General features: G+C 40.5%; 1 non-coding gene and 1 pseudogene across 1 annotated transcript; one reads left to right on the forward strand and one right to left on the reverse strand.

The window, feature by feature from the left end:
• Window positions 1-17682, forward strand: part of LOC128573477 (galactose mutarotase-like) — a 72437-nt pseudogene extending 54755 nt beyond the window's left edge.
• Window positions 10120-10226, reverse strand: LOC128574290 (U6 spliceosomal RNA). Its single transcript, XR_008376667.1, has one exon. It is a non-coding gene; the product is annotated as a U6 spliceosomal RNA (small nuclear RNA).
• Window positions 17683-17938: the final 256 nt, after the last annotated feature.

The raw sequence follows: 17938 nt of genomic DNA on the forward strand, positions 1-17938 counted from the left end.
AGAGACAAATATCAGTGACAATTTTCCCTGGCTGAGGTCATCAAAGATCAGCCAGCCCACAGCTAACCTTTTAGCTGAATGCAGATGCGTGAGGCAGCCCAGTCAAGACCAGCCAAGTATATACCCTGTTTCCCTGAAAATAAGACAGTGTCTTATTTTAAGGTGTGATCCCAAAGATGGGCTAGGTCTTATTTTCAGGGGACGTCTTATCTTTCCTGTAAGTAGGTCTTATTTTCGGAGGATGTCTTATTTTTGGGGAAACAGGGCCCCATATCAGGCTGTGCTATACTCTTGGGCAAACCATAGAACTGTAAGAAATAACAAATAGTTGTTTTAAGTCTCTACATTTTAGAGTTGTTTGCTACCCAGGAACAGCCAGCTGATTCAACCACATATTTTAAAATTCAATGTTCTTTTAAAATTAGGTGTCATTGTCTTATTATTCTCCTTGGTTTTTATCTCACAAGGACACCCATATTCTGTTTTTGTTCAAGCCATTTCTACCACATCAAGCACCCTTGCTCTAGTATCTTAATTTATCAAAATCTTGATCAATCCTTCTAGGTGCAGGTGAGTTGCCATCTTGTCTATGATTTCTATGATTCATGTAACTAGAAGTATTCAAGTACTGCTTCTAATTCCAATGTCATTTTTTGTCCTGACTTACTCTCATTTGTTCATGTCTTTCATTTCCTGCTTTGATGTAGGGAAGCACTTTAGAAAAGGAACATGTTCTATCTATCTTTGGCTTTTTTACTGTATTAGTGTGGTGCCTTAGAGTGGTTCCAAAGATGCTTTAAAGGTTTGAACAATCACAGTAATTTTATATACCACATATTGGGGCAGGTTAACTGCTGTAGTAAATAACCCCCCAATTTAAGCTATTACTCAATAGCATTCATGTTATGCAACACGAATATTTATTATTATTATTATTTTGCTTATGCTATAGTTCAGTGCAGGATAATTAACTAAGCTGGGGAAGAAGGGGTTACCCAACAGTTATCCCAAGCATCCAAGGTCTTTCCTTGTTGACCTGTTTTTCTCTACATCCTTTGAGCTCTCTCTATTACAACCAGACTATGGAACATGAAAGCATAGATAGCCACCTGGATGGTTTTATTGGAAGGCCTGGAATGGGTGCTTCTGGAAGTGTCACCCTTCCTTATATCCCAGGATCTAGCCACATGGCCACACCTAACTGCAAGGGGAGCTTAGGAAATGTACTTAAGCTGACAGCAAAGGGACAACAAGTAAATATTAATAAATAAAAACCTCAACAATTAAAAAAAGTGTCTTTTTCCAACTTAGGGCTTGAATAGAATGTTTCGGCAAAGTTGCAAGTGTGAGATGGAAAGTGTTGAGATTAAAATAGGCTCTATTTGAGTTAGGAGGAAAGGATTCTAGTCTGACTCTGCTACTGATTACATGGACAAAGGTCATTTCTTGGTTGTGGTTTCTTCATCTGCAAATAGTCATCAGGTTGGATAATTTCTAAGCTTCTTACTTTTGTCTTGACCTCTTATAATTCTATGGAAAACAGAATTTCATCTCTGCCTGTGTTGCTGTCATCATTTAATAGACTACTTTTCTTTTCTTTTTTTTTTTTATTGTTGGGGATTCATTGAGGGTACAATAAGCCAGGTTACACTGATTGCAATTGTTAGGTAAAGTCCCTCTTGCAATCATGTCTTGCCCCCATAAAGTGTGACACACACCAAGGCCCCACCCACCTCCCTCCTTCCCTCTTTCTGTTTCCCCCCCATAACCATAATTGTCATTAATTGTCCTCATATCAAAATTGAGTACATAGGATTCATGCTTCTGCATTCCTCTGATGCTTTACTAAGAATAATGTCTTCCACGTCCATCCAGGTTAATACGAAGGATGTAAAGTCTCCATTTTTTTTAATGGCTGAATAGTATTCCATGGTATACATATACCATGGCTTGTTAATCCATTCCTGGGTTGGTGGGCATTTAGGCTGTTTCCACATTTTGGCGATTGTAAATTGAGCTGCAATAAACAGTCTAGTACAAGTGTCCTTATGATAAAAGGATTTCTTTCCTTCTGGGTAGATGCCCACTAATGGGATTGCAGGATCAAATGGGAGGTCTAGCTTGAGTGCTTTGAGGTTTCTCCATACTCCCCTCCAGAAAGGTTGTACTAGTTTGCAGTCCCACCAGCAGTGTAAAAGTGTTCCCTTCTCTCCACATCCACTCCAGCATCTGCAGTTTTGAGACTTTGTGATGTGGGCCATTCTCACTGGGATTAGATGATATCTCAGGGTTGTTTTGATTTGCGTTTCTCTAATATATAGAGATGATGAACATTGTTTCATGTGTTTGTTAGCCATTCGTCTGTCATCTTTAGAGAAAGTTCTATTCGTGTCTCTTGCCCATTGATATAAGGGATTGTTGGCTTTTTTCATGTGGATTAATTTGAGTTCTCTATAGATCCTAGTTATCAAGCTTTTGTCTGATTGAAAATATGCAAATATCCTTTCCCATTGTGTAGGTTGTCTCTTTGCTTTGGTTATTGTCTCCTTAGCTATACAGAAGCTTTTCAGTTAAATGAAGTCCCATTTGTTTATTTTTGTTGTTGTTGCAATTGCCATGGCAGTCTTCTTCATGAAGTCTTTCCCCAGGCCAATATCTTCCAGTGTTTTTCCTATGCTTTCTTGGAGGATTTTTATTGTTTCATGCCTTAAATATAAGTCCTTTATCCACCTTGAATCAATTTTTCTGAGTGGGGAAAGGTGTGGGTCCAGTTTCAGTCTTTTACATGTAGACATCCAGTTCTCCCAACACCATTTATTGAATAGGGAGTGTTACCCCCAAGGTATGTTCTTGTTTGGTTTATCAAAGATCAGGTGGTTGTAAAATGTCAGTTTCATTCCTTGGTTTTCAATTCGATTCCAAGTGTCTATGTCTCTGTTTTTGTGCCAGTACCATGCTGTCTTGAGCACTATGGCTTTGTAGTACAGACTAAAATCTGGTATGCTGATGCCCCCAGCTTTATTTTTGTTACAGAGAACTGCCTTAGCTATACGGAGTTTTTTCCAGTTCCATACAAAACGCAGAATCATTTTTTCCAAATCTTGAAAGTACGATGTTGGTATTTTGATAGGAATGGCATTCAATAGGTAGATGGCTTTGGGAAGTATAGACATTTTAACAATGTTGATTCTTCCCATCCATGAGCATGGTATGTTCTTCCATTTGTTAATATCCTCTGCTATTTCATTTCTGAGGATTTCATAGTTTTCTTTATAGAGGTCCTTCACCTCCTTCGTTAGGTATATTCCTAGGTATTTCATTTTCTTTGAGACTATGGCGAAGGGAGTTGTGTCCTTAATTAGCTTCTCGTCTTGACTGTTATTAGTGTACACAAAGGCTACTGACTTGTGGACATTGATTTTATATCCTGAAACATTACTGTATTTTTTGATGACTTCTAGGAGTCTTGTGGTTGAGTCTTTGGGGTTCTCTAAGTATAAGATCATGTCGTCAGCAAAGAGGGAGAGTTTGACCTCCTGTGCTCCCATTTGGATTCCCTTTATTTCCTTGTCTTGCCTAATCGTATTGTCTAGAACTTCCAGCACTACGTTGAATAGTAAAGGTGACAGAGGACAACCTTGTCTGGTTCCAGTTCTAAGAGGAAAAGCTTTCAGTTTTACTCCATTCAGTAAAATATTGGCTGTGGGTTTGTCATAGATAGCTTCAATCATTTTTAGAAATGTGCCACCTATGCCTATACTCTTCAGTGTTCTAATTAGAAAAGGATGCTGGATTTTATCAAATGCTTTTTCTGCATCTATTGAGAGGATCATGTGATCTTTATTTTTGCCTCTGTTAATATGGTGGATAACGTTTATAGACTTGCGTATGTTAAACCAGCCTTGCATCCCTGGGATGAAGCCTACTTGATCATGATGAATGACTTTTTTGATAATAAGCTGTAATCTATTGGCTAGGATTTTATTGAGAATTTTTGCGTCTATGTTCATGAGTGAGATTGGTCTGAAATTCTCCTTTTTCTTTGTGTCTTTTCCTGGTTTTGGTATCAGGGTGATGTTTGCTTCATCGAATGTGTTGGGGAAGATTCCTTCTTCCTCAATGTTTTGGAATAATCTCTGCAGTACAGGAATAAGCTCTTCCTTGAAGGTTTGATAGAATTCTGGAGTGAAGCCATCTGGACCAGGGCATTTTTTGGTTTGAAGATTTTTTATTGTTTCTTTGATCTCAGTGCTTGAAATTGGTCTGTTCAGGAGCTCTATTTCTTCCTGGCTGAGTCTAGGGAGAGGGTGTGATTCCAAATATTGATCCATTTCTTTCACATTGTCAAATTTCTGGGCATAGAGTTTCTGGTAGTATTCAGAGATGATCTCTTGTATCTCTGCGGGATCAGTTGTTATTTCCCCTTTATCATTTCTGATTGAGGTTACTAGAGATTTTACTTTTCTATTCCTCGTTAGTCTGGCCAATGGTTTATCTATTTTATTTATTTTTTCAAAAAACCAACTCCTTGTTTCATTAATTTTCTGAATGATTCTTTTGTTTTCAATTTCATTGATCTCTGATTTGATTTTGGATATTTCTTTTCTTCTACCGAGTTTAGGCTTAGATTCTTCTTCTTTTTCCAATTCCATAAGATCTCTTGTGAGATTGTTGATGTGCTCTCTTTCTGTTTTTCAAATGTAGGCATCTAAAGCGATGAATTTTCCTCTCAAAACTGCTTTTGCAGTATCCCACAGGTTTTGGTAGCTTGTGTCTTCATTGTTGTTATGCTCAAGGAAGTTAATGATTTCCTGTTTTATTTCTTCCTTCACCCATCTGTTATTCAACAGAAGATTGTTTAGTTTCCATGCCTTTGGGTGAGGTTGAGCATTTTTGTTAGAGTTGAGTTCCACCTTTAGTGCCTTATGGTCTGAGAAGATACAAGGTAAAATTTCAATTCTTTTGTTTCTGTTGATATTTGTTTTGTGTCCCAGGATATGATCAATTTTGGAGAATGTTCCATGGGGAGATGAGAAGAATGTATATTCTTTATCTTTGGGATGGAGTGTTCTATATGCATCTATCAAGCACAGTTGTTCTAGGGTCTCATTTAAGTCTCTTATATCCTTGTTTAATTTCTGTTTAGAGGATCTGTCCAGCTCTGTAAGAGGAGTGTTAAGGTCCCCTGTTATGATGGTATTATCAGATATCGTATTGCTCAGACTGAGTAAGGTCTGCTTCAAGAATCTGGGAGCATTTAAATTGGGTGCATAAATATTTAGAATTGAAATGTCTTCTTGTTGTAGTTTTCCCTTGACCAATATAAAGTGACCATCTTTGTGTTTTTTGACTTTAGTTGCTTTAAATCCACATGTATCTGAAAATAAGATTGCAACTCCTCTTTTCTTCTGAATTCCATTTGCCTGAAAAATTGTCTTCCAACCCTTGACTCGGAGCTTTAATTTGTCTTTTGAAGCCAGGTGTGTTTCTTGCAGACAGCAAATGGATGGCTTGTGTTTTTTAATCCAGTCAACCAATCTATGTCTCTTCAGTGGGGAATTCAAACCATTAATATTTATTGAAATAATTGATAAGTGTGGTAGTATTCTATTCGTCTTATTTGGTGAGAGTCCATTGCTTAGTTTTATCTTTTGCATCGGTGTGGAGGTTTGGTTCTGTCCTTTAATTTCTGAGATGTTACTTTGCTGCTGATCCATTGTGGTGGTCAGTGTGCAGAACAGGTTGAAGTATTTCCTGTAGAGCTGGTCTTGTTCTGGCGAATTTCCTCAATGTTTGTATATCCATAAATGATTTGATTTCTCCATCAATTTTGAAGCTTAGCTTAGCAGGGTACAGAATTCTGGGCTGGAAATTGTTCTGTTTAAGTAGATTAAAGGTAGATGACCATTGTCTCCTTGCTTGGAAAGTTTCATTAGAGAAGTCTGTGGTCACTCTGATGGATTTGCCCCTGTAGGTCAACTGGCGCTTACTCCTGGAAGCTTGCAGAATCTTTTCTTTTGTCTTGACTTTGGACAGGTTCATCACAATGTGTCTTGGAGAAGCGTGGTTAGAGTTGAGGCGACCTGGGGTCCGATATCCCTCTGAAAGCAGTGTGTCAGAATCTTTGGTGATATTTGGGAAATTTTCTTTTATAATATTCTCTACTATAGCTTCCATTCTTCTGGGGCATTCTTCTTCCCCTTCTGGAATTCCTATAACTCGTATGTTGGAATGCTTCATAAAGTCCCATAATTCTTACAGGGAACGTTCTGCTTTCTCTCTCTTCTTTTCTGCCTCTTTTACTATCTGAGTTATCTCAAAAACTTTGTCTTCTACCATCTGAAATTCTTTCTTCTGCATGGTCTAACCTGTTGCTGATACTTTCCATTGCATCTTTAAGTTCCCTGATTGACTGTTTCATTTCCTTCAGCTCTGCTATATCCTTTTTATATTCTTCATATCATTCATCTCTGATTTGATTCTGTTTTTGGATTTCCTTTTGGTTATTTTCCACTTTATTAGCAGTTTCCTTCATTGTTTCCATCATTTCTTTCATTGTTTTCAACATGTGTATTCTAAATTCCCTTTCTGTCATTCCTAACATTTCTGTATAGGTGGAATCCTCTGCAGTAGCTACCTCATGGTCCCTTGGCGGGGTTGTTCTGGACTGGTTCTTCATGTTGCCTGGAGGTTTCTGCTGATTCTTCCTCATGGGTGATTTCTTTTATCTGTTTCCTTGCCCTAATTTTCCTTTCACTTCCTCTTGCTCTTTAAGTTCTCATGCCTGTGGACTAAGGGTTACAGGACCAGAAGGGTGAGAAGGTTGAAGAGCAAAAAAGGGATGAAAGAAAGGAGGACCGAGTGATAAGGAAAAAAAAAGAAAAATAGAGAAAGGAGAGGGGGTGGGTAAAAGGAATATTGACAAAAAGAAGAGAGGCACAGAAAAAGGGAGACAGAGAAATATAGGTGTACAGTAGGGTACTTTGATACAACCTTAAAAAAAAAAATAACACCTTCTGGGGGTGCCCAGTTGGGTGGTTCCCTTGAGGTCAGCAGCTCTTTGCTAACCTGATCAGACACAGTACCCCACCTCCACCAAGTAGAGAGGAAAGACCAAAATGCTATAAATCAAACCAAAAAAAACAAACAGAAAACTTTACAGGATAAAATTGGCTGGAAAAACCAAATAATAGCGGTAGAAACACTAACAAAAATAAAGTTCTAATTATTGAAATAGGCAGCAATGGGAAATTATAATTAAACTAGAAAAATTGAGAAAGAAAAAAGATCTGTATGGAGAAGCTTGAACTTAAAAAACAACAATCCACAACATCAAAATAAACAAAAAAAACAACCAAACCCAAAAAAAAAAAAAAAAAACCACAACCAAAATCAAAGCAGTATGTATATGTTATTGAATATTGTCTGGGCAACACGTGGTCTTCTGGGGTATGAGATGTTAATCACAGTTCTGATACGACTGGAGACTGCTAGTTTCTCAAATCCCAGCAGGTAGACACCCTAAATCTCTCTTCAGCCCACTTAAAAGTCACTTTGAACTTGTTCACTTACTGAGCAGAAGCTTTCTCAGGGAAGTGCTTGTCGCTGGAATCACTGCTGAAGTGGCTATCCACTTACCCTGTGTGTCAAAACTGGTCTCCCTCTGCCCCTGAGGGTCAGGGCTGCAAGGCAGCTCAGACCCCGCCCTTAGGCTACTTGGTCGCTGGGTTACCAGGTCCCACCCAATTCCAGCTCTGCGACCCTGAGGGCGGAGATTGCTGGGGCAGATGGCTCACAATGTCTGCCTGTGACCCAGAGCCAAACACTATTAGCTCCGTCTGGCTCAGCGGCTCAGACTGGGGCCCTAGACAAAGGCCAAAGTACTCTGCACTCCTGCTCAGGCTCTCCCCAAGGCAGTTCAGCTGAGTGCCAAGTCCAAAGACACCAAAACAGTTCACAGGTAAGGCCTTTCTGTTTTGCAGTCTCGCTGCTACTGAACTTACAGTTGCGGGCGGGTTTAGACGGATTGAACACACGCGACCACTTGCCGGTTTTCCACTGTTTTAGTCCTCCTCTTGGGGTCCAGAAGTCTCTCGCTGACTCCCTGTATCCTCTCAGGGGTGATGATAGGCAGATCCCAGCAGCCAGAGATGCCTGGAGTCCTATCTCCCCAGACTCACGGTGCCCAGATGCAAGGAAGTTGTTACTCGGCTGCCATCTTGCTCCGCCTCCTCCAAATAGACTACTTTTCTTTGGAGATTTTAATGTCTTTCAATTGAAGAGCTTCAATGTCATTGAACAGTTCCTCTGTTCTAAAAAGAATTATGGAATCACCACCTGTAGCAGACATTGATGAGCTGTTTGCCACCCTGCAGTTGCTGCCTACTTTGCTGATAAATGACTGGGTTCTGTGCCCTTTTTTAGAAGTTCACCACTGGCCTACTAAAGTTGCTTTACTCATATTTACAGAGAACTGAAAATCTATGGGAATTTATATCTTTCTGGGACATCTCATAACTAATGACTGACTGGTGGTGTAGGAATCACAGATTGTTTGCTTTTATGCAAAACTTTCTCTGAGATGTAATTTATGCTCCAGAGCTCCCACTTGGCTTCAGGTTGAGACTGAGACTTTACCTGATAGTTCTTCCTTGTTTGGCCTCTTTCTTTTCTCTGTCCCTCTTTCCTCAGCCAGTTTCTCTTGGGAGTATTTTCTTTAAAAAATCATTTGCATTTGAGTCCTTGTCTCAAGGTCTGCTTTTATGAAACTTGTCCAAAAATACCACCTCCCCTAATAATACTAATGTCTTTTCAGACACCCAAGAAAGACACACCAGGCCCACTGGAATATTGATTCCTTTTTCAGATTTCTCTTTTGCTTCTCTTCCTGAATTACTTAGTGTTCCGTTCCCAGCTAACTGCTATTTGCTCCTGAGGCTATGCTTCTGTACAGGTTGTCTCAGTGACCCATCAATCCATTCTTCTTAAATATTCCCAGTGCTGGGGACCCTTAACAAATTATCTTCCTTCCCCTAAGCTCCCAATTCTAAGCAGGCAGAATTTCTCATTTCTTTTATAAAAACAATAATAGACTCTAGAATAGCTTTTAAATAATACATAAATAACATGATGGTTAGATGCCTCACCTCATCAGAAAGGATCTTGGGTGAGTCATATAATTTCTGTGAGTTCCTATTTATTCACCTACTAAGATAATAGCATCCCACCAAGATAGAGAGATCCCACCATCTTGATAAATGCAATGTAAGGCATTTACTAGAGTATATGAAACATATATTGTGCCAGATATTATTAATATTGGAGAAATGTATTTGTTTCTTGGTAACCTTAACCATATGTCTATACCCCTGACATCTAGCGCAGTGTCTGGAACATGGGAGATATCCAATAAGTAGATGATGGATAAAGAACTAATATATCAGCATAGAGTACTAAGAGTATTTTTAACTCCTTTTTTTCTGTTTTAAAACAAAGCTCATCTGTACACATAACCAAGACACAATCCCCTAAAATCCGTAACAAAACTCAAAAACAGAAAGTAAATATAAACATTTCTGGTATCTGTTATATTTTTTATTCCTTTAAATGCCTACCTTGTGGGCGGCGCCTATGGCTCAGTCGGTAAGGCGCCGGCCCCATATACCAAGGGTGGCGGGTTCAAACCCGGCCCCGGCCAAACTGCAACCAAAAAATAGCTGGGCGTTGTGGCGGGAGCCTGTAGTCCCAGCTACTTGGGAGGCTAAGGCAAGAGAATCGCTTAGGCCCAGGAGTTGGAGGTTGCTGTGAGCTGTGTGAGGCCACGGCACTCTACCGAGGGCCATAAAGTGAGACTCTGTCTCTACAAAAAAAAAAAGTACCTTGTTTTTATCTTCAAGTTAGTGAAAGATTTTTTCCTTTCTTTTTGAAAATACGTTTAGCTATAAGAACATGAGGTCATCTCTAAACTCATTAGTAAATCTGTACTTACTTGCTTTTTCCCTCTACCCCTCTTTCTTCCCCTCTTCCTTTCTTTCTCTCCCTATTCCTCTCATTTCTCAATGTGTCAGAGACTCAGACATGAGATATGACTACATAATTTTTCTTTTCCCCTATTTTTTTTTAAATATGGAACGCTTCACGAATTTGCGTGTCATTCTTGTGCAGGGGCCATGCTAATCTTCTCTGTATCGTTCTAATTTTAGTATATGTGCTGCCTAAGCAAGCACCCCCTTTTTGTTTTTGATGATTTTTAAAACTCATCATGCTGAAAACTTTGACTTTTGAAAATAAAATTCTTCACTTTGACGATGCTGGAAAAACCATTCTTTTAATAAATAAATTTCTTCAAAACTACTCTTCCCTGGGACTTTGTCCCCTGAGATTTTTTAAGAGAGTTTTCCACTTAGTGAGTCATTTTTTGAAAGTCTCCAAAGTTTTCTGGAAAATACCTCTTGAATTTTCAAAGACTTTGTGAAAAGTTTCCAGTGCTTTTCCAGTATATTAAGAGATTAATTTATGAAACATAGCCCTGCTACCTCTACTAACATGCAGAATTACTTAATAGTGTCCACCATGATGTCCATGATAATGATTTCATATATCTGGTACCTTTTCCTACAGAGGTCACTGCAGCTGAAGATAACCTTCTCTCTTCTTAATTCTCAAAGCATTTCATATGCTGGTTCTTCCTCCCTCTCCTTTTAAGACAAGGTCTTACTGTGTCTTCCAGCCTAGAGTGCAATGGCATAGTCATGGCTAAGTGTAACCATGAATTCCTAGGCTTCATTGTTCCTCCCTCCTCAACCTCCCAAACAGATGTGACTACAGGCACATTCCACCATGACCAATATGTTTGTCTCTTAACACATATCTCTTTCTTGATCACCATGCCCAATATATTTGTCTCTTAATGCATAGCTATTTCTTGATCTGGAGTTCTTTTTGTACATTTTGTTCCCTTGTGAAGTCATCTCACGAAAAGTCTAGCACTGAGCTTTGGGTATAGTAGGAGCTTTAAAATACTTGCCAAACCCAGGAATGGATTAACAAGCTGTGGTATATGTATACCATGGAATACTACTCAGCTATTAAAAAAAATGGAGACCTTACATCCTTCATATTAACCTGGATAGAAGTGGAAGACATTATTCTTAGTAAAGCATCACAAGAATGGAGAAGCATGAATCCTATGTACTCAATTTTGATATGAGGACAATTAATGACAATTAAGGTCATGGGGCTGGGAGGAAAAGCAGAGAGAGGGAAGGAGGGAGGGGGTGGGGCCTTGGTGCCTGCCACACCTTCTGGGGGCAAGACATGATTGCAAGAGGGACTTTACCTAACAAATGCAATCAGTGTAACCTGGCTTATTGTACCCTCAATTAATCCCCAACAATAAAAAAGAAAAAAAGGAAAAAAAAATATGTGCCTATGTTAAAAAAAAATAAAGTAGTAGAGCCTCCATGGTTGACCACCTCCTTACATTGATGACCTCCTTAAGTTGACCTAATTTTCACAGATTAGACATGTACCACATATATGTATCAGCACAGCAGGCCTTGTTCCTTATGCTGACCACCTCTGTATGTTGGCCAGCTCATTACAGTCCCTCGGGTCAGCATACAGAGGTTTTACTGTCATGAAATGCTTTGGACAATACATCCTTCATAGGTACAAGGGAACATACAGAGTCATCTGACCCACACAAGCATACCAATAATGTTAATGGCACAAAGAGAAAAGCTGCCTTAATTTGGTTTTCTAAAGAACTTAAAAGTTGAAACCAATTTTATCAACGTATTTTAAACATCCTCATGAAATAAGACATAATAAAAAAAAAAAGAAAGAGAGAGAGTGAAAACATAGGTAACACCACAGAAAATACATTTAAACTCAGCCTATATTCATACTTCTCCCCTGATGAAGGGAACAAAACCACCTTTGACTACAATGCCCAACATGAATGAATGGAAATTTCACCCTTCAGTCAGATGCTTAGGGGAGCATGTTCATTTCCTTTTCTTCCCATCCCCTAATTAGAATCTCTTATCCAGTCACTCTGCCACCAGAACTCTGCGCTTGACTTAGTATTAGAAGTCAAGTTATGCTTCCCATATCTACATATTAATTTCCTCTGGGCACCTGGCTAAAATTACAAAGAACTTTCTCTGCTAGTTCATGGCCCTGCAGAGCCTGAAATCAATTTTATGACAATCCCAAACTACTTTTCATCTACGGTTCCTTTATGCTATTCATTGGGGTAGCAATGAAAGTAGGGCTCAAAGCAAAGATGTTTTACGTAGTTTGAGTTTGCTACTTCTAGGTGGTTTAAACATTTAAGCAAAATGGAGATTCAGAGCAACACAAGATTACCTGGGATTTGGCATACAATCATCCATTCACACAGAGAAATGGCCTTCTTCCTTGTATAAAGATTAGCTTTGCGAATTTTCTAGTAGAAAATATCTAATTTTCACCAATTTATTTCAGAATTGGCAACTATTCAGAGATGCTGTTAAAACACTGATGTGATGCCATTGATTGTACCTTAAAATTTTCTCCATAGAAACCTATAAATTGGAACAGAGAGGGTCAATTTTCTATAAAATATGTCTGAAGTCAGGTTCTCTAGAAGTAGAGTGTGAAGGAGGGGCTCTTGTCCCAGTGACGTATAGTGGGAGAGCTCTCTGGAGAAAGGGAAGGAGGGATAAAGGGCAGGGCAGGGAAAAGAAGTGAGCAATGATTTGGCCTCAGCTGGTGTCCCGCCTGCGTTGCACAGGGACCTCTAGAGCTTGCACGGAGTAACTGAGCTGGTTGACCTTGAGGCAAGAGAGCTTTCCCTTTTTGTTCTCTTTAGAGGCCAGGCATTAACTATGGGCTGCCCTTAGAAAAGGGCATAGACTCTCCCGTGTATTTCTGAATGAGTTGACTCTCATTGGATGAGAGGAAACCCTCTGGAGATAGAGACAGCTGTAAGCTGTTAACAACTTCTGCTTGTAGCAGCAGGGATGGCTGCTCTACCCCTGAAGTGGATCTGGACAGAATAGCAGCAATGTCAACTATACCCTTTCAGGACCAACCTAACCCCACCATTATTTTACACACTGGGTAAACCCAAATGTAGAATCAGCTGGTCATAGATATATGAAGTAATACTGAACTTGAGCAGAAGTAATTACACATAGTAAACCACCTCTCTAGTGGTAGATAAAGAACATCTTGTAAAATTAAACCTCCTTCAAAATGCCTTCTTCAAATCCACATTCAAGGGCAGGTTTGGCACAGAGGATGATGAATGTGACTAGGAAATGGTGGACGGTGTCTCTGCTCTTTGTCTGCCATTTATCTGCATGTAACCAAAACCTTGGATTCTGAGCTTTAACAGAGATTTATCAACAAGCAAGGGAAATACAGTCCAATGCTGATGCGGCTGCTCTAGAATATTTATCTGAAATCCACTGTCCTTTTCCCTGATTACTTACATTTATTCCTGAAACTTAGTGGCTTACTATTGCCTCATAGTCACAATGTGGCTTCCACATGAGCAAACATCTCATTTGTGTTACAGATAAAAGGAAGAGAAGAAAGTAAAAGAGCAAAAGTATGCCATCCAAGTCTGTTTATTTTTATCAGGAAAGCGAATGCCTTCCCAGAAAGCATTAGTTACACGTAACACATTTGCCCTTCCATCCCACTTAGAGAATTGGACAATATTGCCACCCCCAAACTGATCATTAGCCATGGGAAATCAGATCACGGTTCTGTTTTTTCTACCCTTGTACTGATGGCCACAGACAGGCTTCTACGTGTGGATTTCTGCTCTGGCAAATTGTGATTTTCTGTATCTGTCACATCTGTCTCTTCAATGTTTAGGACAGCAGTTCACCCTGTGATCTCAATTCTCTTATAGATCTAAGAAGAGTTGTTGATTTTCAGTTTTCAGATTTTTTTCTTATTGTTAGGATAGAGCAATGACTTCCGAGCTCCTTACTTGCCAGACAGAAACCAAGAAAGCACTTTCTTTTTTTTTTTTCTTTGATGAGTTTTATGTTTCTATTATGAGGTAGGTGAACGGTTCTGTCTACTCCCCTACCCCTTTATTTCCTTTTTTCCACTCAGGATTTTCTGAGCAGAAGTTCTCTCTATTTCTGATTGAAGGTGGCTTCTTTTACTAATTTCTTCTTCCCTGTGGTTAACATTCTCCACCACCCTAAGTGCATTGGGGTCTAAAACTCATTATTACCTCTCAAATGTCCTCAGTGCCCCAACTGTAAAAGAAAACTGCTGCAAGTCATTTGGAGACTTTAGGAAGTTTTTCTTCATACAGTAAGATATCACTTACTATCGTTTCAAAGATTTATAGGGCATAAGCTGCAGTTGTAGAACAAAAACCCCAGTGACCAAATTGCCATATCCATTTGGACTTGGATCCTTGCTGGTTGTGTGTTCCTGGCTGGCCCATCTCTCACAGTAAAGTTTTCATATTCTAATTTTTAGGACTTTTAAGTAAAAAGCATGGACTGGCTTGCTACCCAGTGAGTGAGCTGCAGGTTGCATTTGGTTACTTTCGCACAGCCTGCAGCATTGTCAATATGGTGTCCTCTTCCTCCCCAGCCCATTCTTCCCTGATGAGGATCTTCTGAAGAATCTTCTCTGTTAATTCACTGGAGGAAAGAATAAAACCCAGAAAGAGGTTATGAGTGATCACAGATCAGTGAGTCTTCATTATCTGCAATTTCATGCCCTTGAACCAGATATCACAAGTGCTATGAACCTCTGAAGGCCAGTCTGACCAGAAATTTTTTTTGTACCAATTTTCTATGCAATTGGCTTTTATATCAATCTATGAAAAGTTCACATATATTTTCCTTTTGCTTCTTCCTGAACATTTTTACAGACTTTCTGGCATTGAGCAGTCACATTACAGTGAATCCAGTGTTATTGTGCTAGTCCAGGAGAAAAGCTCCCTTAGTTAATCACATTGCCTGATTAATAGAGACTCATAGGTTTCCAAATAATTAGGAAATCCATCTAACATGGATTCTGCATTAAAAATAATCTAATTTTCTTTGATGATTCAGAGGGCATTTTTACATCTTGTGTTACTTAATCATCATTATTAGGAAATTCAATTGCCAGTTAAGCAAGATTTCTAATAGATATATGCCAATAAAAGAACTTTAGAGCCCAACATACCAAGTTCCATTCATTATGTGCCCACCTCTGTGATATCCCAGGCGATCTGAGTGTCCAGGGAAGCCCACTGGTGTCCACCATATACCGTGTATCTCCCTCTGCTCTCTAAGTCCTCCTTGGCTTAGGCAACAACCTTTCCTGAGTCTTGGCTCTATCTGGCACTGTACCAGGCAGTAAGGACACAGGATTCCTGCTCTCAAGGTGCTCAGTGCTGGTGAGGAAAGACAGAAAAGTATTAAGTCACCAAAAATACAAGCCACAGATCTATGAAGAACATAAAGCTTGGCCATTTGGGAGACAAAAGCTGGAGACCGGCAGAGTGGGGAGGGGTGGCTTTCTGAAAAGGTGACAACCACGCAGAGTAATAAAGAGGGGATGGAACATGGCAGTTGATTATCTGAGAAAATATGACCAAGACAGAGGAAAAATCAAGGATGAAAGTCCTGCAGTGTAAGACTGGGATGTGCTAGAAACAGAAATGGTACAGATGATTGCAGAGTTTGGTGGGCAGTGGGAAGCTCAGTTTGGAGGCAGAAGTGAGTGACAAGTCAGAGACAGCCTTATCGTAATGCAAGTGCAGGCCTCTGAGTCTTGTCTCATGTTTGTAAGGCAACTCATTACAGGCACAGCCGAGCCTAAAATCACCTTTATCATGATGCCTAAAAAAAGTCTCAATTAGGTGGCATCTGTGGCTCAGTGAGTAGGGAGCCAGCCCCATATACCCAGGGTGGCGGGTTCAAACCCAGCCCTGGCCAAATTGCAACAAAAAATAGCCGGGCATTGTGGCAGGCACCGGTGGTCCCAGCTACTTGGGAGGCTGAGACAAGAGAATTGCCTAAACCCAGGAGTTGGAGGTTGCTGTGAGCTGTGACGCCACAGCACTCTACTGAGGGTGATAAAGTGAAACTCTGTCTCTTAAAAAGAAAAGTCTCAATTCTGAGGCCAGTGATTGTGGCCTCATTAAAATGCTTCAGCATGTGCTATACTGGTTTGTGTGTTGCCCAGTTGAAGGTAATAGCCATGTGTTGATCAAGAATGCACAGTCCAGGGGGTCCAAAGCAGCATGTCTCATACAGGGGTTTACTCCAGACATAGCTCCTTTAAGCCAGACCCTTCTTGCAATTTATGATCAACAGAAGTACTGTTCACATGCATACTAAATGTCAATTTTTTTTTTTTTTTTGCAGAAAGAAATACCTTATAACATAATGATTATTGTAAGTGTGCCCTCATTGGCCAAATTAAAGGTATTCAAGATATACGGAGTCAATCCTGGGAGTATTGTTTCTACACATATTCATTCCAATCATAAGGCCTTTACCGAGTCATTAAAACCATAGATATTCCCCTTCTCCGATAAACTTGGGTCCCTCCTAGCTTAGCAGCTGGAGTTTGAAGAGCCAGGAGCAGCTGCACACTCTGAGCTTTCCCCATGGTGTCAGTAGCAGAGCCGTGTTTGGAGAGCTACCCTCAGGGGCAGGGACAGTGGAGAAGTTCCAGCTGCAGTCAGACCTGCTCAGTGTGGACATCATATCCTGGGGCTACACAATCACAGCCCTGCAGGTAAAAGACAGGCAGGGAAGAGGCTCAGATGTGATGCTCGGCTTTGCAGAGTTGGAAGAGTACCTCCAAAAGCAGCCCTACTTTGGAGCAGTAGTTGGAAGGGTGGCCAACCGAATCGCCAAAGGAATCTTCCAGATGGATGGGAAGGTGTATCACCTGGCCATTAACAATGGGCCCAACAGTCTGCATGGAGGAGTCAGAGGGTTCGATGAGGTGCTCTGGACCTCTCGGGAGCTGTCAAATGGCATCGAGTTCTGGAGAATCAGCCCAGATGGTGAGGAAGGGTACCCTAGACAGTTAAAAGTCTGGGTGATGTACACCCTGGATGGTGAGGAGTTCGTGGTCAACTATTGAGCACAGGCTGGTCAGACCACACCAGTCAATCTGACCGACCATTCTTATTTCAACCTGGCAGACCAGGGTTCCCCAAATATATATGACCATGAGGTCACCATAGAGGCTGATACTTACTTGCCTGTGGATGAAACCCTGATTTCTATAGGAGAAGTTGCTCCAGTGCAAGGAACTGCATTTGACCTGAGAAAGCCAGTGGAGCTTGGAAAAAACCTGCAAGCCTTTCACCTCAATGGTTTTGACCACAATTCTGTCTGAAGAGATCTAAAGAAAAGCATTTTTGTGAAACAGTGTATCATGCTGGAAGCTGGAGAGTGCTAGAATTGTACACCACCCAGCCCAGGGTCCAGTTTTACATGGGCAATTTCCTGAAAGGCACACTGAAGGGCAAGGGTGGAGCCATCTATCTCAAGCACTCAGGGTTCTGCCTGGAGACCCAGAATGGGCCAGATGCAGTCAATCAGCCCCACTTCCCTGGTGTGCTCCTGAGGCCTGGTGAAGAGTACAACCACACCACCTGGTTCAAGTTTTTGGTGGCTTGAGGAAGTGTGAAGATATGACCTGACCCAGAGCTGGGCTCACAGCCTATCTCTTGTCCAGAAATGAGGTAAAGATTTAGAAGCTTTGCAAGTGATCCTATAGATTAGAATCATGCAAATGGTAGTTGTCATGATAATCAGTCTGAACATTGATTTCCTTTCCCAGTGAACAGCTCCAGGCTGGCAGGGGTCCTCAAACTGTGGCCCACGGGCCACATGAGGCGGTGTGATTGTATTTGTTCCCGTTTTGTTTTTTTACTTCAAAATAAGATACGTGCAGAGTGCAT

This window comes from Nycticebus coucang, chromosome 21, assembly GCF_027406575.1.
Source record: "Nycticebus coucang isolate mNycCou1 chromosome 21, mNycCou1.pri, whole genome shotgun sequence".
Classification (NCBI taxonomy): Eukaryota; Metazoa; Chordata; class Mammalia; order Primates; family Lorisidae; genus Nycticebus; species Nycticebus coucang.